Raw genomic sequence first — 23720 nt, 5'->3', positions numbered from 1 at the left:
GAACATCCTGTTGCACATGTTCACACACAAAATGGCCTGTCTGAGCCATTGATTAAACGGTTACAACTCATTGCTAGACCGTTAATATTGAGAACAAATTTCCTAATTTCAGTATGGGGTCATGCTATCTTGCAGTCAGCAGCATTGCTACAGATAAGACCGAGTTCATATAATAAATATTCCGCAATACAATTAGTATCTGGCCAGGAGCCAAATGTATCCCAGCTACATGTTTTCGGGTGTGCGGTTTATGTTCCGATAGCCCCGCCACAAAGATTAAAAATGGGACCGCAAAGAAGATTGGAAATATATATTGGTTGTACATCACCAAGTATAATTAGATATCTTGAACCGCAAACTGGTGATATGTTTACGGCACATTTTGCCGATTGCCATTTTAATGAAGATAAATTTTCCAGTGTTAGGGGAGGAATTAAAGAAGTTCCAAAAGATGTTACATGGTGCACACCATCTTTGTTGCACCTTGATCCCCCTACAAAACAACATGAACTCGAAGTTCAGAAAATACTCCATTTACAAAATATGGCAAATGAATTATCAGATGCGTTCACAGATACGAAAAGGGTGACAAAGTCCTATATATCCGCTGCAAATATTCCATCGAGAATTAATGTTTTGGCTCAAAGGATAAAAATTCCCGAAAGAAAAAGAAATTGGGAAAACAAAATGAAAATGGTCTAGAAGAACCACATACAGAGAAAGGTCCTGAAGACGAAAATGACGAAGAAAATCATGAGATTTCCATTAATTACGCCCAAGATGGGATATTATGGGCTAGATATGAAATAGAAGATAATGATGGAATATTCTCATTCTCTGTATGCAAAGAAATCGAATATGAAATTGAAGATCCAGATCCAAGGTCCATATTAGAATGCCAGAAAAGATCTGATTGGGAGAAATTGAAAATGGCCATAAAAATTTAATTGATCTCCCTCAATAGAAGAAAAGTTTTTGGACCTATTGTCACAACACCTAAAGATGTACAGCCGGTTGGGTACAAATGGGTTTTTGTGAGAAAAAAATGAGAAAAATGAGGTGACAAGATATAAAGCCCGACTTGTCGCTCAAGGATTTTCTTAAAAACCGGGAATTGATTATGAAGAAACTTATTCTCCGGTTATGGATGCAATTACATTCAGATTCTTAATGAGTCTTGCGGCATCCAAAAATCTAGAATGTACCGTATGCATGTTGTGACAGCATATTGATATGGATCACTTGATAATGATTATCTATATGAAAATTCCTGAAGGATTGAAAATGCCTGAAGCATTAAATTCCAAATCAAAGGAAATAAGTTCGGTCAAGTTACAGCGATCACTTTACGGATTAAAACAATCCGGACGCATGTGGTACAATAAGCGAATATTTGCTAGAGAAAGGGTAATGCAATTTTCCCTTGCATCTTCTTTAAGAAATCTTCGTCAGGATGTGTGATAATTGCTGTTTATGTGGATGACCTGAACATTATCGGAACTCAAAAAGAGATTAATGATGCAAGAACTCATATGAAAGAAGAGTTCGGAATGAAAGATCTCGGAAAGACAAAGTTTTTTCTTGGATTACAAATAGAGCATTTCTGAGATGGAGTATTCGAACATCAATCAAATTATACTAAAAGGATATTAAAACGCTTTTGTATGGATAAATCGACTTCTTTGAGTACTCCAACGGTTAAACGATCTCTCGATACATAAAAAGATCTGTTTCAGCCTTGTGAAGATAATGAAGAAATGTTAGGTCCTAAAGTACCTTATATGAGTGCTATTGGTGGACTTATGTATCTTGCAAATTGTACCCAACCGGATATAGCATTTGCTACAAATCTACTGGCAAGATATAGTTCATCTCCTACGCACAGACATTGGAATGGAATAAAACATATATTCTGTTATCTTCAAGGAACAATTGACTTGGGATTGTTTTATCCTAGAAACTCCAAACTTGGTTTAGTCGGTTTTGCAGATGCAGGTTCTTTATCAGATCCTCATAAAGCTCGATCGCAAACCGGATATGTTTTCACTTTTGGAGGAACCACAATTTCTTGGTGTTCTCAAAAGCAGTCATTGGTCGTCACTTCTTCAAATTATGCAGAAACTATTGCGCTTCATGAGGCATGTAGAGAATGTGTTTGGCTCAGACCTATAACTCATCATTTACAATAAGCAAGCGGAGTAATCATCAACAAAGAGCCGACGAAATTGTTCGAAGATAATGCTGCGTGTGTCGCTCAACTAAAAGGAGGATACATCAAGAGTGACAGAACGAAACACATTCCTCCAAGATTTTTCTCTTATACTCAAGAGCTCGAGAAGAATCAAGAAATTGATATCCAATATGTTCTTTCAAGTGACAATGCAGCAGATCTCTTTACAAATGCGCTTCCTACTACAATATTGAGAAAGCATATTCAAAATATCGGAATGCGTCATTTGTGGAATTTATAAAGAGAACGTTATATCCATCATCTCAGGGGGAGATTGCGTTACTGTACTCTTTTTCCCTTATCACGGTTTCTATCCTATTGAGTTTTTTCATGATAAAGTTTTTAACAAGGCAGTACATAATACGCAATACGTTAACGGTGATGGATAATCAAGAGGGAGTATTATAATATTATATAATTATCTATTTTGTTACCGACTTACTCTTTACCAACCTAATAATATTTTACTCTTTTATTATGTCTATAAATAGACATCTTATATGATGTAAAAATTATCTTTCACAAGAGTGAATAACAATTACCCTTCCTCTCACTTTCGTTTCTCTTCCCTTTCTTGCTTTTTCATTTTCCAAATTAAATAATATAATATATATATACAAATACATATATATATATATATATCTGAAAATTTGGCCCACAAAATTTTTGGCCCACAATTTTAGCTCAAATTACTATTATTTAGGACCTGAAATTTTGGCCCACAAAATTTTTATAACCCAGTCAATTAATATATAAAGTTTAATTATATAATATTTTTAAAATAAAGTATTTTTAATATTCTGTAGTATCTTACAAATTAAAATTCATTTCTATAAATAACTACTCAAATAATAATATAGAGATTTAGTAACCATAATAATAATAATTAGTTAAAAATTATAAACACAGTGGAAGCCCTTCAGTCCAGTAGTTGACTAAATAGTTTATTAATGTTTCTACATCAAGATGTTCCAATTTCAATTCTCAAATAATATAATTTCTGTAAATTAATAAAAGCAAGCTTATAAGAAAATCTTCAGTATGGTACAAATGAAACTGTTTAACATGGGCATGGCTCCTAGTAAAACAAGTAATATTATCTGTTGTAAAATTATCCTTGTAGTTATTCTCATAATGTTTGTGTGTTAAAAAAATACTCTAACGCAGTACACCATTGTTTTTGAAGATTTTTTTCTCGGCTTCTCCTCATTAATATGTGAATATTCCTTTTGTTTCAAGAGCTTATACAGACTAGTCTTGATACGATCTTCCCAAGGAAATCACACTCAAGGTCGGTAAGAGATTGATAATCCTTGAAACGTGAGACTAATCTCGAAGATCCTTAGGCCTCAAACTCACAACAAGTCAATTAAAAAAGATGGTCGCAACACTGATAAGATAGAATCCACGGAACAGGATGTCAAGGGGTGAAGCAAGTTCCCGAAAATCCTTGAGCCCCTAACTCTACTTAACGTTTTTACGAAACAGTGGGTTGAAGGCTGCTTTAAGTGGTGTGAAGAACACTTGATAAACCGGAAAGATTTATTGGCTAAATCTACCAAGAAAATCAGAAAAAGTTCGCAAAGAACAAAGGAGATGACCTCTCTCAAAGAAAACGATTTTTAATTAAAAAAGATGAATGAATCTGATCCAAAGATCTACAGAGTTTATATAGAGAAAAGAGTAGGCGAAGAGCCATACTCGGTAATGGAAAAATAATTAAAGACAGAAATAAATAAAGGTTGAATGATCTTTGGACTTCCTTTGACTAACTCTTGATCTTCTCGGTCAAAGTGACTTTTAAGCACCTTGGTCGAAATGACTCTTGACCATCCTTGAGTTTGGGCCGAGAATGAGAGTGTAAGCATGTTTCCTCATTAAAACCTTCACTCGTAAAACCCATTGGGACAAAACCGAGAGCAGGAAAAACAGTATAATAAAGCTTACACTGATGGCCAACCTCAAGTAGATGTCTGAGCTTGGAATGAGGTTAAGGCAGAATGTGTAAGCTGATCATTCTCGTTCCGGACTCCTTCAAGTTGACCACAAACAGCTCCTGCAAGCCTCCGGGTCATGGACCTCGTTATCGGACCAGCCGTAAACACCAAAGCATCCTCTTGCTCCTTAGCTCCTTCCATGATCATATCATCCCCTCCTCTTGAAAAGGATTTTTCTTTAAATCTGGTCTATCTGCAACATAGGAAATCAACTCAGAAACATTAAAGCTTGAGCTAAAAGAATACTTACCTTGAAATTCAATCTTGTAGGCATTGTTATTGATCCATTCCAAGACTTAAAAAGTTTCTCCCGGCCTTGGCAAAAGTTTTGATTTTCTTTCTTCCAGAAAATTTTCCTTCCTTAGGTGAATCCAAACAATATCTCCCGGCTCAAAGGTCTTCTTGTGTCTTCCTTTGTCGCCATGTTTCTAGTATTGCTCAATTTTGCACTCAATGTTTTGCCTGGCCTTCTCATGCATTTGCTTAACCAGCCCGGCTTTTCATTTTACCATCCATACTAACACGCTCACTCAAAGATAAAAGGTTAAATCCATAGGTGTTAATGAATTAAAGCCATAAACCAACTCAAATGGTAAGTAAAGTAGCAGAATGAACGACATGATTATAAGAAAATTCAACATGAGGCAAGTAATCTTCCCAAGACTTAGTGTTCTTTTTAATAACATCACGCAACAAAGCAGTCAAAGTCCTATTGACAACCTGGGTTTGAGCGTCAGTTTGCAGATGGCAAATACCAGAGAACAAAAGTTTAGTTCCTAGCTTGACCATAAGGTCTTGCAAAAGTAACTCAAAAACTTAGTGTCTCTACTCGAAACTATGGTCCTAGGGATGCCATGCAATCAAACTATCTCCCTAAAGAACAAGTCTGCAACATTAGATGCATCATCGATGTTGTGACAAAGTATAAAACGAGCCATTTTCGAAAACCTTTCAACCACAACAAAAACCAAATATCTTCCATTCCTAGTCCTAGGAAAACCTAACACAAAGTCTTTAAAATATATGTCCATGGTTCACTAGGAAAGGGTAGTAGAGAATACAGACCTTGGGCTTGAACTTTTAACTTAGCTTGTTTGCAAGTGGTGCATCGTCCGCATATCCTCTCCACATCACGTTTCATTTATGGGCAAAAGAAATGTCCTGTAAAATGTGTAGAGTTTTGGCCATGCCAAATTTTTGCATCAAGCCTCCACTGTGTGCTTCCCTGATAAGCAAATCTCTCAAAGAAGAATTAGGTATAAATAGGTGGTTTTCATAGAACAAGAATCCATCATGCCGAAAGTATTTTCCAAAAGCAAATTTTTCACAAGACTGGAATACTTCCTGAAATTCGGCATCAGTGGCATACATCTCCTTGAGTTGCTTAAATCCTAGCAGCTTGGCATCAAGAGTAGAGATAAGAGTATACCTCCAAGACAAGGCATCGACCACAACATTTTCCTTACCTTGTTTGTATTGAATGTCATAAGAAAATATCTCAATAAATTCAACCCACCGTGCATGTCTCTTGTTCAGCTTCCGCTGTCCCTTCAAATGCGTAAAAGACTGATGTTCGGTATGGATCACAAACACCTTCGGCCACAGGTAGTGCTGTCAGGTCTGAAGTACGCACACTAAGGCATTAAGCTCCTTATCCTAAGTTGGATAGTTCAGGGTGGCACCTCTAAGATTTTCACTAAAATATGCTATTGGCCTCTTCTCTTGCATGATCACAGCTACAATACCTACACCAGAAGCATCGCATTCAATCTCAAATGATTCCATAAAATCGGATAAGGAAAGAAGAGGGGCGTTGGTGAGTTTTTGATTCAAGAGCTGAAATGCTTCTTCCTGAGCTTGTTCCCATCTCAACCCGATATCTTTCTTGATCACTTCGGTCAAGGGAGCAGCAATGGTGCTGAAGTCTTGAACAAACCTTCGGTAGAAACCGGCTACTCCGTAAAGGCTCCTTACATCTCTGACCGTCTTTGGACTTGGCCCTTGATACCCTGTGCACTCACAATAAATCCTAGAAAAACCACATTATCTGTGCAAAAAGTGAATTTCTTTAAATTGCCAAAGAGTTTTTCTTTTCTTAGCACATCCAACATAGATCACAAATGTCCTATATGCTCATCTAGTGTCTTGCTGTAAGCTAGAATCACTACAAGAAAAACGCGCTATTATAACGGCCGAAACCATTATAAAATCATTGTAAAAAAATAATTATTAAATTTGAAATAATATTAAAAATAAAAAAAAAATTAAAAAATTATATATTTAATACATAAAAACATAAATACATAATCTGAACCTCTTCATCGCCGGCAAGTTGATCCTCGTGACCCGTACCCCGGTCGGAGTTTCCCGCATCCTAGTCTCCGGTTCTTGGAGGATCCACCCCGAGAGGCCGGAGACATCTCCTTGTCCGTCTGCACTGGTGGCAGCCTCCTCGAGGATGAAGACGAGCCAAATGCTCCTGACGCCCTCATTCTGTCCAGCTGAGCCGCGAGCAATGGGTTGTCAGCGCCCAAGATGTCGAGCAGACCATACATCTGGTCGATCTTTGTCTCATACTGCGCCCACATCTGGTGCACCTCCTGCCGAAGAACCACCGGATCCTCTGCACAAACATGTCCAAGGGTATTGTGGATGGATCCCATCCTAAAAAAACCCTGTCCTATTTCTGAGGGGCAACCTGCGAAAAAAATTGAAAACATAAGTATAGAAATAAAGTTGTAATAAAGAAGTACTAAAGTTGAAAAAAAAAACATTTTCTTACCTCTTCGTAGATCTTTTCCATCTCCGCCACCGTCAGCGTCGGTGTGGACTGGACCAAGCTACCTCCTGGAGACATCGGAGGCACTTGCTGGGAGAGATGCGTCTTCCGCTCCTCGATCCTCGCAACGGAAGTATTGTAGATCTCCTCCGCCCTAGGATCCGTGAATTCGCCGTTCTTCTTCCTTTGGGTCTCGGCGAATACCTTCGTCATCGGGAGAAGTTCTCCCCCGTTTTCTTCAGTCTACAAAAGCAATTGAAAAATGTTAATAAAAATAATTAAAGTTCAAAAAAACTTGTTAATTAACCTTACCATCATAAGACGTCTCCCGGCGAAAGAAATCTGACCAGAAGTGTGGGGGATGTTCTTTGGCTGTCCTGCATCATCTACATCATTCCTGAAAAACAAAAACAAATTGTTAGTTATATAAATAAAAAAATTTTATAAATCTTCAACACATATTAATTTAATTAAACGTAAAACTAACCTGGATCCAGAACACATGGTGGCAATATTGGGCATGTGGATCCAACCAGTGCTGCACTATACCCTCCCAGACTCTATCAGCCATTGGTGCCGGCTTTGCCTTGTTTCCTTCGACCTCCCACTTTCTCTTTCAATCGGAAATGGTGTTGTTGAGACGATGCTTGACCTTCTCTCGGAATGTCGTTTTCACACGGTCGTGTGCGGAAAGTTCCAAATGCCACTTTAGCTATACAAAAAAAATAGTTAGAAATTATTTTAAAATATAAATAATATTAATATTAAAAAAAATAATATTAAAAAACTTACCGCAAAATACTTGAACCAAGTGTCGAAAGTTGGTTGATCCAGCTTGTTAAAGCTGGTATGGGCTTCTACCAAAAATCCCTTGATGATATCTGAGACGCTCCGAGCTACTTGATTGTCGATCCCAAACCTACATCATATAAAGAAATTTGTTAGATATATATCTAATTTACTAATATATATATATATATATAAATAAATTGTAATGAAAAATTCTTTTAAAAAAAAAAAATTTGTACCAAAACGTCCCCGGGGCTCGATCCGGATCAAGTTTCTTCATACTGCCACGACCCGGCTGCTGTACATTTAGTGGATTTTATTTATTTCTAAATTTCAAACCTATCTAAAATCCTATTTCTATATAACGAATTATCAAGTACAAATATATTTATAAATATATATATATATATATATATATATTTATATTTATATATATATTTATATATATATTTATATATATATACATATATAAACTTACAAAGTTTTGGAGGAGGAGGAATCTATTTTCTAGAGAAAGAAAGTTTAGAGAGAAGGAGAGAATTTGGAAATGAGCGAAGGAGAAGAGAAATCCGCGTCCCTTATATAGATTTTGTGTTGGTAAACCAATGTACAACCAATGCATGACAAGACATGTGGCACCCTCACACCGTACCTCACATCGTACGTGACAATCGTCATGACACGTCGTAATGTGCAGACATTGATTACCTCGTACCTCGGATCTGGAGCCAAACGAGTGGCTGTGATGTGGTACGGTCGATGGAATTATTATAACGGTTTTACGACGTTATGATGAAAAAACATCGTACATTCATCGCAATTTTACGACGGTTTTTTAATAATCATCAAACCCTAAATTTTTGAAATGGGATATTGCATTGAGGACCTTCCAAAGCTGTTTTTCAATTGAGATATTAGAATAAGTACATTAGTTAACCTATATGATTGATTTTTTTAATGAGATAACAATTGTTTCCATCATCCTATCTAATTCATAACATTTTACTTAACATTTACAAAACATGCATGAACTTATAAATATGTATGTTTTTTTTTTTTTCAAATTTCTAATGTTTATCAGACTGAATATATCTCATATAAAATAAGATAACCTATCAAAAACATTTGTGAAATAGTCAAAAACCAATCAGATATAAATGATTCAAATTTTGAGATTTTAACTTTACGACGAATTTACGAATCGTCGTAAAATCGTCGCAATATCATCGTATCCATATCGGAATACATAACCACAAATCAACATACACTATATTGAATCAGGGTTAAGGGTTTAGACAATTCGGCGTAAAAACGTCATAATTGTCTGAATTAATAAAAAAAAAACTACTAAAAAACAACCACAACAATAACAAGACAAAAAAAACAATGCATGAAAATCAATCAGATTCATCCTCTTGATGTTCTTCACCATCAGCTTCGTCTTCCAAATATTATCGTCCTCGCTTTCATCAAATTCATCAGAATCACCTTCTTCTTCTGTATCATCTGGTAGATCTTCAATTTGCATGTTCAGAGGGTCAATTAAGAAAATATCCTGGTTCAGTCAGGTCTACACAAGATTCTTGTTGCAATGGAAGATCCTCAACCCCTACAATCTTGTCCCTTGGAGCCACTTTAAAAACAGTTAACCATGAGATTCCTATTGCTCAAACTTGGGGATATGTCACAAATGTGACTTGTTCCGCTTGAGAAGCTAATATAAATGGCTCAAACCTTTTGTACTGTCGTGATTTGTTCACATCGACAACTCCAAATTTGTTTAATCGTACCCCTCATCCAACGGTAGGATCAAACCAGTCATATTTGAAGAAAATAGTTTTCATCCTTAACAAACCAGGATACTCCACTTCAATTATTTCTTTCAAAACTCCATAATAATCTATTTCACCCCTCACACAAACTCTGTAGTTAGTTGTTTCCCGCTTTGCGCCATGAGCGTATGTATGAAAGACATAACTCCGAGTAAAATACATTGACGCAGTCGTTATTTTTGCCATCGACCCTAGGTGTAACTCATGGAACCATATTGGATATTCATCTGGATCATTCGGGTCAACCTAATCAAAAAAAAAATTTGCTTTCTTAATTTTGTATATGTCATATTGGAATGCATCCTATAACAAAATATATATATTTTACTTACTTGTTCTTTCAACCACTGAGCAAAGTGTTGATCTTTACGATCATTGATTTAAGTTTCAGAAACCCCGGAGATGCATTCTTTTACCTCATCAACAAATGTGCTGCCAAATTACGTATATATAATGTTAAAACAACTTAATTAATACATCCTCTGTAATATATACCTCTCGTACGACGATAACTCTTCGCAGTTTAGCAGGATGTACGTATGTGCGCTGTGATAATATTTTTCATTATACCACCAGACTTCCTTTATTTTTCCACTAAGACGTCCGATCGGCGAGAATATGTCAGGTACACCTTCAACTGCATATGTTTGGCCAACTCTTCCATCATCATATCGATGGGTAGCTCTTTTGCGTGTTCATACTTTAGGTGAAAAATAATACGAAGTGAAGTGTGAAGTCTCTTCAGTTAAGCTACCCGCCACAATTGAACCTTACACTCTAGCTAGGCTTTTGGCTTTACCCTTAAGATGCTTCATGAAACGCATAAACGGATACATCAACCTGTACTGAACCGGTCCACCTAGCTCTGCTTCGTGAGGGAGATGAGCAGGAAGGTGTTCCATAACATCAAGAAATGATGGCGGAAGATCTTTTCTAAATTTCACAACAAGATTGGAATATTCCCTGCCAGTTGTGCTACTACATCTTCTGATAATGTTCGTGTACTAAGACCCCAGAAAAAGACACCAATGCCTGCATATATATATATATATATAATATTAAAATTTTAATATGTACATATTATAATAGGAATAGAGTGTAGGTAATTAAGTAGTAATAATTTACCTCCAACAGCTTCATGGACATTTTTGGGCAAGAGTTCAGCAAATGCAAATAGAAGTAACCGTTGCATAAACACGTGGCAGTCATGACTTTTTATCCCTGAAAATTTTACTCCCTTCTCAACAGATTTAGAAAGATTAGAAACATACCCATCAGGAAACTTAACGTCAAATGAAACCGAAATACAGGAATACATGAACCGGTGTTTTGCACTCAACCGAAATACAGGAACCGGTGCTTTCCTGTTTCTCAATATATGCAACTCACTTTTGTTGCATAAATCAGGCAAGTCCAATCTTGGCTTACCATTGTCTTTTGTTCTTCCTGACATGTTCATAGTTGTATGCATAATGTTATCAAAAACAAATTTCTCAATGTGCATGACATCATGATTGTGTCTGAGCAGATGATCTTTCCAATACTGAAGTTGCCAAAAAATATTTTCCTTGTGCTAATTATGATGAACTCCATAACCTCAGGCATATTTGCTGGAGTGTGCCAGTTTCCCCACGAGTTACAGTTTCCTCTGCCCCCCAATGCTCGATTTGCACTTCAATATCAGCTCCTGTTAAATATACAGGTGGAGGGACACATAAACTTTTGTTCTTCCTAAATAACCTCTTGTTCCTCCGATATGGATGGTTATCCGGTAAAAACCTGCGGTGACAATCAAACCACCTGGTTTTTATACGATGTTTTAGCTGAAACGCATCAGTTCGATCAAGATAATAAGGACAAGATAACCTCCCATGTGTAGTCCATCCTGATAGCATACCATATGCGGGGAAATCGCTTATTGTCCACATAAGCACAGCCGCATAGTAAAATTTTTCCCTCTCGAACAGTCATATGTTTGAACACCGGGATACCACAACTGATTCAACTCATGTATGAGTGGCTGCAGAAATACATCGAGAGATCGATTCAGATGATTGGGACCTGGGACCAAAATATTCAAAAACAAAAATTTTCTTTGCATGCACATATCTGGGGGAAGGTTATAAGGGGTCAGGATTACTGGTCATAATGAATATTGTCTATCAGACATATCGAATGGACTAAAATCGTCACTGCACAGACCAAGATAAACATTCTGTTTAAACTTAGCAAAATCTGGGTATACCGTATTGAAGTGTTTCTACGCTTTTGCATCGTATGGATGAGCAACTTCTCCATATACTTGTGTATGTTGTGCATGCCATCTCATCGATGCAGCTGTCCTTTCAGATTGGTACCGTATACTTTTACGCCCAGAAGTTTGCGGCCTGTATATTGGTTTATGGTAAAATCGATATTCCTGCAGCTTATCATCATCTTTCCAGAAAATCATACAATTATCACCACATACATCTATCATCTCAGAAGGTAGACCAAGACTAAAAATCAACTTCTGTATTTCATAGTATGTTACCGCTGCCAAATTATGTTCCAGTAGATACTCTTTCATAAGATCAGCCCAATCATCCATGCAAACCTCTGTTAAGTTGTGATCTGTTTTAATTGACATCATCCTAGCTGTCAACGATAATTTAGACTAACCATCTCAACATCATTTGTAGATTGGCTGATTAGCATTGTCTAACAAATCATAAAATCGTTTAGCATCTACATTGGGTTCCTCAATAGCATTACCAGTATGCGTTTCATGAAATGCATCTGTAACCATCTCATGCATCCTATCATGATCTAGACCTTGATCAGATTGATACTGATTAGGCTGATCATAATTTGATTCATCGAATTCAACATGACTATGATAATTACTACTACTACTACCAGCATTCCCATGAGAATTACTGTCATATCCTTCTCCATGTTGATACCAAACAAAATATTACGGCATAAACCTTCTATTTAATAAATGCGTCCACACCGTTTTGGTTAGAATATACCTTGTATTCCTGCATTTCAATCAAGGACAAAACATCTTCACGCTTTCTTTGGTTCTCTCCATATTGGTGGCCTGATTGATGGGCTTGCGGGCCTAGGGTTGTTTTTTAACAAGCCCATTGGTCCTCCAAAAGTTTTAAATTTATAAAACCCTAGTGTATGCAAGTGCACAGATGTACATTGTAGGACTTAGGGTGTCGATCCACAGGGAAGATGTCTAATCTGCGAGAAACAACAAACTAGGAAGTAAGCAGACTCATAACCAATAAAAGATTTGGGGTTTTTGGTTAAGATCCTAAACTAAACCTAATCTAGTATTCACAAGAAATGCAATGCAAGATGAATTGTTAAAAGAACATCTAAAGCATATCGACTCAAACTAAAGACTCTTAAACTCATAGGTGGCGATTTAGACTTCTCCGGGTTACTCTAATCGATGTATAATGGCATTTCCAATTAGCTTCCGGGCGATTTATCTTCATCTGTTTATGGGAATCTGCATTGAACTAGAATAGACACATGTATGATTAACCAACTATCGTCACCTTAATCAACTAATCACTTAGATCTAGCAATTAACTCTCGCTCTCATGCTAAACTTAAAATCATGCATTAGACATTGAATTCGTCTGCTCACATTTTCTCTATAGGTAGCTCTCGACTCCTATAGCGACTATGTTCTTCTGAAGCTAGGTATGGATGATCTGATACAACACTCTCGTGGCTCTGATCGATCCTAGGCTCAGAGAATAGGTCATGAGTCTACTCTCATGCTATATGAACAACTTAGAAGAGATGAGATCAAGAATATGGCTAAGAACTTTAGAAATCCTAATCGATATATATGCTTGTCAATATCTTCAAACAACTTGACTCTCTCGGACTAATCTACATGATGCAATGAATGGTAAAAGACATAGAAGAATACAAAAGAATGAAACAGAAAAGTTAATAAGATAAAAAGGAGAAATAACAATGGATCTGGGGAAGAATCCCCATCTTCATCGCCTAACCCTAGAAAAACAAAGTTTGGTGGCTCAGAATCTCATTACAGGAGCACACACCCGTTTAGGGCTGTTAAACAATGTATTTATAGGTCCTAAGGTCTTCCAGGTCTCATTTAGGGCTTCTCTGAAGAGAAATTGCGAAGTGGGCTTTGATGTTGGGCCTTGTGGCTCGTCTTAAGGTCCACCGAGGGTGAGAGTCTTCCAGGGCAGGTAAATATGTGTTTCCCGCGGGTGAGAGTCTTTCGGGACTGGTGAACTGGGTCAACTTGTTCTCCATGTATCTTTTGATTGCACCGTTGGATCTTTGTGATGTAAAGTGTTATGGAAAGCTGGTTGTCTCCTCTTGACTGTCCCCAAATTTGAGCTGGATCAGACGGTGAGAAAGTCTTCATTTGAGGCTGGACTTATGACGGTCTGACTCTGAGTTAAAAATGTGGATTTCTTCCATTTTGCCATCATATTCCTTAAGTTTCCTGAAAAGAGCCTTGAAACTACAAATACATGGAAATCATAATAAAAGTTCCTAAAACTAAGTAAAACCTTTGAAAAAGCATTTGAAATTAATGGTGAAAAGTGGTCAAAATCAGGTGTTATCACTGATACATGAATATTTCCAACCCGTTCTTAAATTCTTCTGTCAACGTCCCTTCTGAATCTTTACGCATATACATCCAGCTTCTTAGCTCGTATATAGACATGTTGAAAAAAACTCAAAAAAAATCTCTCGGTATTCTTTTAAGTGTTGTTATTGTGATTAAATGATGTTGTTGTGAATGAAAGAGAAAAAACAAAGATGTATTTATAAAAAAATTTTGAACTTTACGACGCTTTTATGACGGTTTTTTACATCGAATTTACATCGACACACTAGGTTTACGACGATTTTATGTTGATTAGACGACATAATATTTCAACGACCTTAAGTAGGTGAACATGTTTAAAATGTTCGTCACCTACATTTTGTTTCGATGTAACAACGTCGTAATCTTACATCGGAAAAGGTATGTCATAAAAACGTCGTAAATTTACATTGTTTTAGGACCATAAAATCTCACTCAAAACGATGTAAAATCATCATAAAGTGTCATAAATATTACGACGAATATACGATGACAAAGGTTTGCAACGCTTTTAAGGCGTTTAGTATTTCGTCGTATATTTGTCGCAAAACCGTCTTAATATTGCGACGATTTTAAAAACGTCGTAATAGATTGTTGGAAATCGATTGTTTTCTTGTAGTGAATGTCATCAAAATAAACTACAAAAAAAGACGCCTATGAATGCTCTCAAGACATGGTTCATTAATCTCATAAAAGGGCTAGGTGCGTTTATTAATCCAAAGGGCATGACAAGCCACTCCTAAAGAACATATTTCATTTTGAATGCGGTTTTCCACTCATTATCTTATTTCATGCGAATTTGATGATAGCCACTTGTCATATCGTTTTTGGAAAATACACAAGACCCATGCAACTCATCTAGCATGTCATCTAAACAAGGGATAGGATAGCGATACTTTACCGTGATGTTGTCTATTGCACGGCAATCTACACACATGCGCCAAGTTCCATCCTTTTTGGGCACAAGTAGAACTGGTACTGCACCAGACTCATACTCTCTTTGATGTGTCCTTTCTCTATGAGCTCACCTATTTGCCTCTGAAGCTCTTTTGTTTCCACCGGATTGGTTTTGTATACTGGCCGGTTCAGAAGTGTGGCTCCGGGAACAAAATCAATCTGGTGTTCAGTTCCCTTTATTGGAGGTAAAATGCTTTGGCTTTCTTCAGAAAAGACATCTTGGAATTCCTGCAAAAGTGGCACACCACTGCTCGGGAATTCCGGATCAAGGTTAGTCATGCTTGTAAAACCATCCTTAAAAACAATAAAAAAAAAGGGTTGCTTAGTAACCAGAGCATATTTGATCTCACTCGGTCTCACAAAAAGAGAAGTGTTTGATCTCTTGGGTTGTCTCCATCAGGCTGATTTAAGGGCTTGTGTCAAGCTCTCACTCTCATTTTTAGTAGATTCAGTGTTTGGGGGTGATGTGCTCAGATTTTAACCCTCGTTTTCTGCAAGCGCACAGATGTACGTTGTAGTACTTAGAGGTCGATCCACTGAAGACCAAGTAATTGTACTACGAATTTACTTGAAATGAGAATTGAGCTAAGATGAAAATATGGGTATTTATTTGGGGGCTGTGAATAGTGACGAAAATAAGAACTAATAAACTTGAAAACAAGTAAATAATAAGATCAAATCAGTGCGATAAAGTTTTGTGCATTAGGAAATTCGCCGGGAATCATAGACTAGCTAACAAGATAATTAAGCATAGAGTTTTCTATAGATATGTTCTTGAAATCAAACCAAGACCAACCTACTCACGTAGTATTAATCACAAATCCATCCACTCAGATTTGCTAAACTCCCATTCATTGTCTAAGTGTTTAGACAAATTAGTTTGATAACTTCACAAAACGCTTTAGATCGACACACGCCGTCTAAAAGAATTCACTCATATTAATAAGGTTAGTATATTCGACAACACTTTTGGTGGGTAAACCAACCTAATCGCAGTAGCTAGATGGTCGATCCAATCCACATACACAAAACACAAATTTGGATGAAGAGCTCTAAAGATAAACTCTAATCTAACAAACTAGTAAACAATTCATGAATTCCCTTTGAAAAATCCCTTAAAACCCAATAAAGGAATTACTCAATCACAGCGTATAAGAACATCATAAAAGTATTGTAGGTTGCTGGAAATTTAAAAGAAAAGTAAAGAACGAAGAAAGCTGATGAAGGCTGGGATTGATGATGGCTCCCTTTGGCGACTCCTTCTTCTCCCAAAGAAGGTAACTCTGATGGTGTGCGGCTCTCTTCTCTGCTCTCTCTTTCCACGGCTTGGTCATTAGAATGACCTAAAACGAATATATATATAGTCTTCTAGTTCGCCATGATTGTCGAGGGTTTGAAGAATAAGTGACGGGCTTAACTTGGGCTTGAATTAGGTCTCTCGGGACATAAATGATGTCCGGCCGCGGTCGCTGCTCATGCCCTCCTTTGAGACTGCATCATATTTTATTAGTACATTGGGAATTTCTGAAGATCTAACCATTGGATTGTCTCCGAACCAACTGCATTTGAAATCTGGTTGTCTCCTATATCTTGTCTCAAATTTTGGGGATGATTAAACGGTAAGAAAGTTTTATCGCTTGTCATACTTCTGATGGCCTGAATTTATCCAAAATTGCTCATTTGTTCCAAATTGAGTATCTTTAATCCAAGTTTCCTGAAAAGTCTCTTGAAACTCTAAAACATTGAATCACTTAAAAACCATTGAAAACAGAGTTAAAAAATCTGCATAACACATTAAAACAAAACATAAAAGTGGTCAAAATCCGGTGTTATCAGGGGGGTCACTCAGAGTCTTTACCTCATGGTTTTTCTCAAGTCTGAACTGATCTCAGTATACTTCATGTGGTGATAAAGGCACCAGTGTGATCTTCCGGCCTTTGTATTCGAAGGAATGCTTGTTGGCGTATCCATCGTGAATAAGGTGTGTGATAACACCGTATTTTGACCACTTTTGTGGATCGATTCTAAATGCTTTTCAAATGCTTTTTATTTATTTTAAGTGTTTTTACTATTATTTTCTAGTATTTGTAGTTCCAAGACTCTTTTCAGGTAATAAAGGCAAAAGGTGTGCATTTTGAAGCAAAAGACCATTTTGGATAAATTCGGATCCTCAGATATTTCACATCCGATGAAGACCTTCCCAGGGTCAGATCATCCCCAAACTCGGACATATTATAGAAGAGACAACTAGCTTTCAAATGAAATTGGTTTGAAGACAATCCAATGGTTAGATCTTCAGATATCCTTGATGCACTGAAGACATGTTCTGCAGTCTCGCGAAGGAAGCAAGCACAGAATGAAGATTCAACCTCAAAGACCAATCCCCGCGGGTCCAGGAGCCACGAACGCGGAGAACACACTCTCGACTGAGGTTACGAGTCTCTGGCCGTGGCCAAACCCCAATTCACCGCGGTCAGAAGCCTCGCGACCGATGCCGACTAAAAGGCTGGCCCATGACCCTGTTTCAAGCCCAATTCGTCTTTTCTTCATTGGAAACCCTAAGGACGACTGGAGAGAGTTCAAGACCTATAAATATGTGTCTAAGGAGACCTATTTTCGTGTGCCTCAGAAGAATCCCTTTTGGGAGCCACCAAATTTAGTTTTTTAGGGTTTTTTATGTTCTTATGTTCTTAGTTCTTAGTTTAGGGAGATAGAGATTTCTCTTGAACCCTCTTTATGTTCTACCTTTATCTTAATTCGGTTTTTACTGTTATGCATCTTTCAATTTCGTTTTTATCTTCTTCATATTAGATTAGTTGTTTGAAGGATTTGAAGAGAAGTTTTCTCCGAGCTTAGATCTCAAAATCGAGATGCTTCTTCTTCATCTCCTTGTCTGTTTTTCTCTATTTCTTTCTTCTTATTAATCTATGCACGTCTTTTCTATTTACTTTATGCACGTTTTGGAATGATGAGGTATGAGTTTAAAGGCTCGATCGAAGGGAATCGACTATGTTCGATAAGCATATTCGCGAGATAAACCAAAGCCGAATTCTAGAAAATCTTTATTCTAAACTTATACTTAAAGCATGGATCTAGCGTCGCGAACTAGAGACTGATCTAGGTCCTTGGTGTTGCGAAAGTATTCATCCGGGGCTGGATCTAGTTTGAAAAGAGCAGATCAACCATAGGAGTGGAAACCTATCTATGGGCGAGCTGTGAATGTTGACGAGTCTTAAACATAATGCATCTTTTCCCTTCCAGGGCCAGAGTGGAAACCTACTGGTCAGGGTTGCGAGAGATAGTTGTCTATGATCACGATAGTGGCGTATTCATACGTCCGTGACTCGAGTTCTAAGAATTTACTAGGATCAATATTAAGAGCTTTGTTCATCCTTTAGATTTATTATCGATTTATTCACTTCTAGTTTTCAAATCCCTTTTTAAAATACATATATAGAAATCGCACCACCTATCCAAAACACGCATTTCGTCTTAGACTTCGTTAACTAATTCTGGTTCTAAGGTTCTACAGGTAAAGCGTGGATTCTCTGTGGATCGACACCCTAAGTACTACAACGCACTGCTGTGCACTTGCAGATATCTAGGGTTATAAATTTAAAACATGAAGCCGCGAAATCAACCCTAGCAGCATCAAGTTTTTGGCGCCGTTGCTGGGGAATCCCATCGTCTTCACCTGCACAATCTCAGAGGTTAGTAAATTGACTCTAAGACAGCCTTCTCTTACTAATTTTCGGTTTTGTTTTTCTTAGTTTCAAGACCTTGAAAAAAAAAAAAAAAAAAAAAAATTCGTGTACCAACCCGCGGTCGTGCCTGGTCGACCCACGGTCGTGCCTGGTCGACCCGCGGTCGTGCCTGGTCGACCCGCGGTCGTGTATGCTCGACCCGCGGCCGTACCAGCTCGACCCGCGGTCATACCAGCTCGACCCGCGGTCGTTCTTGCGCGACCCAAAACGAATTTTCTGTCTCGGATCAATAGCATGACCACTTCCATCCACTCCCCTTCACATCTTCGACCATCTACCATCCCTTCACCATCACCACACTACCATGCCATTCCCGGAACGTCCAGGTAAGTTTTCTCTTTCTTTATCTTTTCAATTCATTACATACTCTATTTCTCATCCTTACTCTGATTTATTTCACATCCTAAAGTGTGATTTAAGTCTGGGGGAGGATTTCATCTCTTTCTAACCACCTTTATTTCATGAGTCTTTGCATTCTGCATATTTATTTTACAAAAACTTTAAAAAAAAAAAAAAAAAATCGGTTTTACAAAGTGTTTTCAAAGCAAAATACATTTTGAGGGAATTATGACAAAACTCTATGATGATAACCAGCCTGTATGCTTCAATACTATGCATGATTGCTCTTTTGTGGTTTAATACTAGACTAGGCGGTAGCTAGAGTACTTGCAATACGAACTCCCACCAGAGGACTTCTAATCATGGAGATTCTTTCTGACAGGATATACTAGCTCATTTTATTTGGACTTAATATTGATATCTAATTTTCTCATCATTGATTCTAAGCAAGCATCATGTTATACATCTAGGACATCTTTTTCCTCATCTTACCACTCTTTGTTGTCCTAGATGGTCAGTTCATATTTAGCTGGTACCATACCCTTAACCCAAAACTTTTATTTTCGAACCTCATGCATCTTCTCTTTAGTTTATATCAGCTGATATGTGCAAAAATGCCGGAGAGGGAGGAACGACACAGTTTTCAGTCACTCAAGAGAATGACTGAATGGAGTTAAGAAGGAAGAGTATCAGCAATCTTTAGCAGCCTCAGAAAGCTCATTCTTAATGGTAATTTTCGTGCATCTCTAGGACTCTATCTAAAGGTGATTCCTTTTCTTAAAAAAAAAAAAAAAAAAAAAAAGAGAAAAAAAAATGAGAGAAAAGAAGAGAAAGAAAAATAATGAAAAGGAAAAGAAACAAAAGCCTAAAGAGTCGTAGATTGTCGAAATTATTCAAGACAAAGGCAACAAGTATTCATTTATCGGAGATATAATAACCTAGACAAAAATCTAAGTCTGAGGGAATTATAAGGAGAACCTGAAGAAGAAAATCAGAGATCTTATGACAAGAAGAACATGACTGAAAACTGTGGATATCAACTGCTTCATCCTCTCTTGCTGTTTTGCATAATATCATGCTTCTTCAGAAATTAAGGTAACCCAAAACACTTTAAACCTCACCCTTAAAAAAGCTCTTTGAATACCTAGCCTTGATTGCCTTGTTTATTTTTCTTATGATGAGAACCAATGAAACTTTTAATGAATGTTAAGAGCTAGTTGACTGGAAGTTAGATCTAAGTGTGTAGATTTTTGCATGACGGATCAACGGACTAGTTATGCTTGTATTTTGGTGAGAATTTTCTAGGTTACACCCGACTTATGCATTATGATTGATTATGGTCTAGGAGTATGGTTCCTGAGAATTTTGAGTTCCCTATGATTTCAGTTAAAGGCTTTTTCTAGGCTTAGATCTTGCTTTGTTTTGAGGACAAACAAAGGTTTAAGTCTGGGGGAGTTGATAACACCGTATTTTGACCACTTTTGTGGATCGATTTTAAATGCTTTTCAAATGCTTTTTATTTCTTTTAAGTGTTTTTACTATTATTTTCTAGTATTTGTAGTTCCAAGACTCTTTTCAGGTAATAAAGGCAAAAGGTGTGCATTTTGAAGCAAAAGACCATTTTGGATAAATTCGGATCCTCAGATATTTCACATCCGATGAAGACCTTCCCACCGTCAGATCATCCCCAACCTCGGATATAATATAGAAGAGACAACTAGCTTTCAAATGCAATTGGTTTGAAGAAAATCCAATGGTTAGATCTCCAGATATCCTTGATGCACGTAAGACATGTTCTGCAGTCTCGCGAAGGAAGCAAGCAGAGAATGAAGATTCAACCTCAAAGACCAATCCCCGCGGGTCCAGGAGCCACGACCGCGGAGAACACACTCTCGACCGCGGTTACGAGTCTCTGGCCGCGGCCAAACCCCAATTCACCGCGGTCAGAAGCCTCGCGACCGGTGCCGACTAAAAGGCTGGCCCATGACCCTGTTTCAAGCCCAATTCGTCTTTTCTTCATTGGAACCTAAGGACGACTGGAGAGAGTTCAAGACCTATAAATATGTGTCTAAGGAGACCTATTTTCGTGTGCCTCAGAAGAATCCCTTTTGGGAGCCACCAAATTTAGTTTTTTAGGGTTTTTTATGTTCTTATGTTCTTAGTTCTTAGTTTAGGGAGATAGAGATTTCTCTTGAACCCTCTTTATGTTCTACCTTTATCTTAATTCGGTTTTTACTGTTATGCATCTTTCAATTTCGTTTTTATCTTCTTCATTGTAGATTAGTTGTTTGAAGGATTTGAAGAGAAGTTTTCTCCGAGCTTAGATCTCGAAATCGAGATGCTTCTTCTTCATCTCCTTGTCTGTTTTTCTCTATTTCTTTCTTCTTATTAATCTATGCACGTCTTTTCTATTTACTATATGCACGTTTTGGAATGATGAGGTATGAGTTTAAAGGCTCGATCGAAGGGAATCGACTATGTTTGATAAGGATCTTCGCGAGATAAACCAAAGCCGAATTCTAGAAATCTTTCTTCTAAACTTATACTTAAAGCATGGATCTAGCGTCGCGAACTAGAGACTGATCTAAGTCTTTGGTGTTGCGAAAGTATTCATCCGGGGCTGGATCTAGTTTGAAAAGAGCAGATCAACCATAGGAGTGGAAACCTACCTATGGGCGAGCTGTGAATGTTGACGAGTCTTAAACATAATGCATCTTTTCCCTTCCAGGGCCAGAGTGGAAACCTACAGGTCAGGGTTGCGAGAGATAGTTGTCTATGATCACGATAGTGGCGTATTCATACGTCCGTGACTTGAGTTCTAAGAATTTAAAATGAGAGAAAAGAAGAGAAAGAAAAATAATGAAAAGGAAAAGAAACAAAAGCCTAAAGAGTCGTAGATTGTCGAAATTATTCAAGACAAAGGCAACAAGTATTCATTTATCGGAGATATAATAACCTAGACAAAAATCTAAGTCTGAGGGAATTATAAGGAGAACCTGAAGAAGAAAATCAGAGATCTTATGACAAGAAGAACATGACTGAAAACTGTGGATATCAACTGCTCCATCCTCTCTTGCTGTTTTGCATAATATCATGCTTCTTCAGAAATTAAGGTAACCCAAAACACTTTAAACTTCACCCTTAAAAAACTCTTTGAATACCTAGCCTTGATTGCCTTGTTTATTTTTCTTATGATGAGAACCAATGAAACTTTTAATGAATGTTAAGAGCTAGTTGACTGGAAGTTAGATCTAAGTGTGTAGATTTTTGCATGACGGATCAACGGACTAGTTATGCTTGTATTTTGGTGAGAATTTTCTAGGTTACACCCGACTTATGCATTATGATTGATTATGGTCTAGGAGTATGGTTCCTGAGAATTTTGAGTTCCCTATGATTTCAGTTAAAGGCTTTTTCTAGGCTTAGATCTTGCTTTGTTTGAGGACAAACAAAGGTTTAAGTCTGGGGGAGTTGATAACACCGTATTTTGACCACTTTTGTGGATCGATTTTAAATGCTTTTCAAATGATTTTTATTTCTTTTAAGTGTTTTTACTATTATTTTCTAGTATTTGTAGTTCCAAGACTCTTTTCAGGTAATAAAGGCAAAAGGTGTGCATTTTGAAGCAAAAGACCATTTTGGATAAATTCGGATCCTCAGAAATTTCACATCCGATGAAGACCTTCCCACCGTCAGATCATCCCCAACCTCGGATATATATAGAAGAGACCAACTAGCTTTCAAATGCAATTGGTTTGAAGACAATCCAATGGTTAGATCTCCAGATATCCCTGATGCACGGAAGACATGTTCTGCAGTCTCGCGAAGAAAAGCAAGCACAGAATGAAGATTCAACCTCAAAGACCAATCCCCGCGGGTCCAGGAGCCACGACCGCGGAGAACACACTCTCGACCGCGGTTACGAGTCTCTGGCCGCGGCCAAACCCCAATTCACCGCGGTCAGAAGCCTCGCGACCGGTGCCGACTAAAAGGCTGGCCCATGACCCTGTTTCAAGCCCAATTCGTCTTTTCGTCATTGGAAACCCTAAGGACGACTGGAGAGAGTTCAAGACCTATAAATATGTGGGAAAATTGGCTTTTTTCTACCCTAACTTTTGGAGAATGTTAAATTTATCCCAGAACTTATGTATGATGTTTGAACATACTTAATCTTCTAATTAATTTGAATTTCAGCCTTAATATTACTTTTTTGTGCGTAAACCAATTTTTGGAATAACAGTGTGAACTTGCCGTCAGATCTAGTGTATGTGGCGTCCAAGATGGAATTTCCAAATAAAGATAAATGAAAAAGATAATAAAATTTTGCGAGATTGAATTTTCTTCCCCTTTGACCAAAAAAAAAGAATTTCTTCCAAGGAAACATTGAAACACGA

This window comes from Eutrema salsugineum, unplaced genomic scaffold (genome assembly GCF_000478725.1).
Source record: "Eutrema salsugineum unplaced genomic scaffold, Eutsalg1_0 scaffold_12, whole genome shotgun sequence".
Lineage (NCBI taxonomy): Eukaryota > Viridiplantae > Streptophyta > Magnoliopsida > Brassicales > Brassicaceae > Eutrema > Eutrema salsugineum.
Note: the sequence above shows the minus strand (reverse complement) of the source record.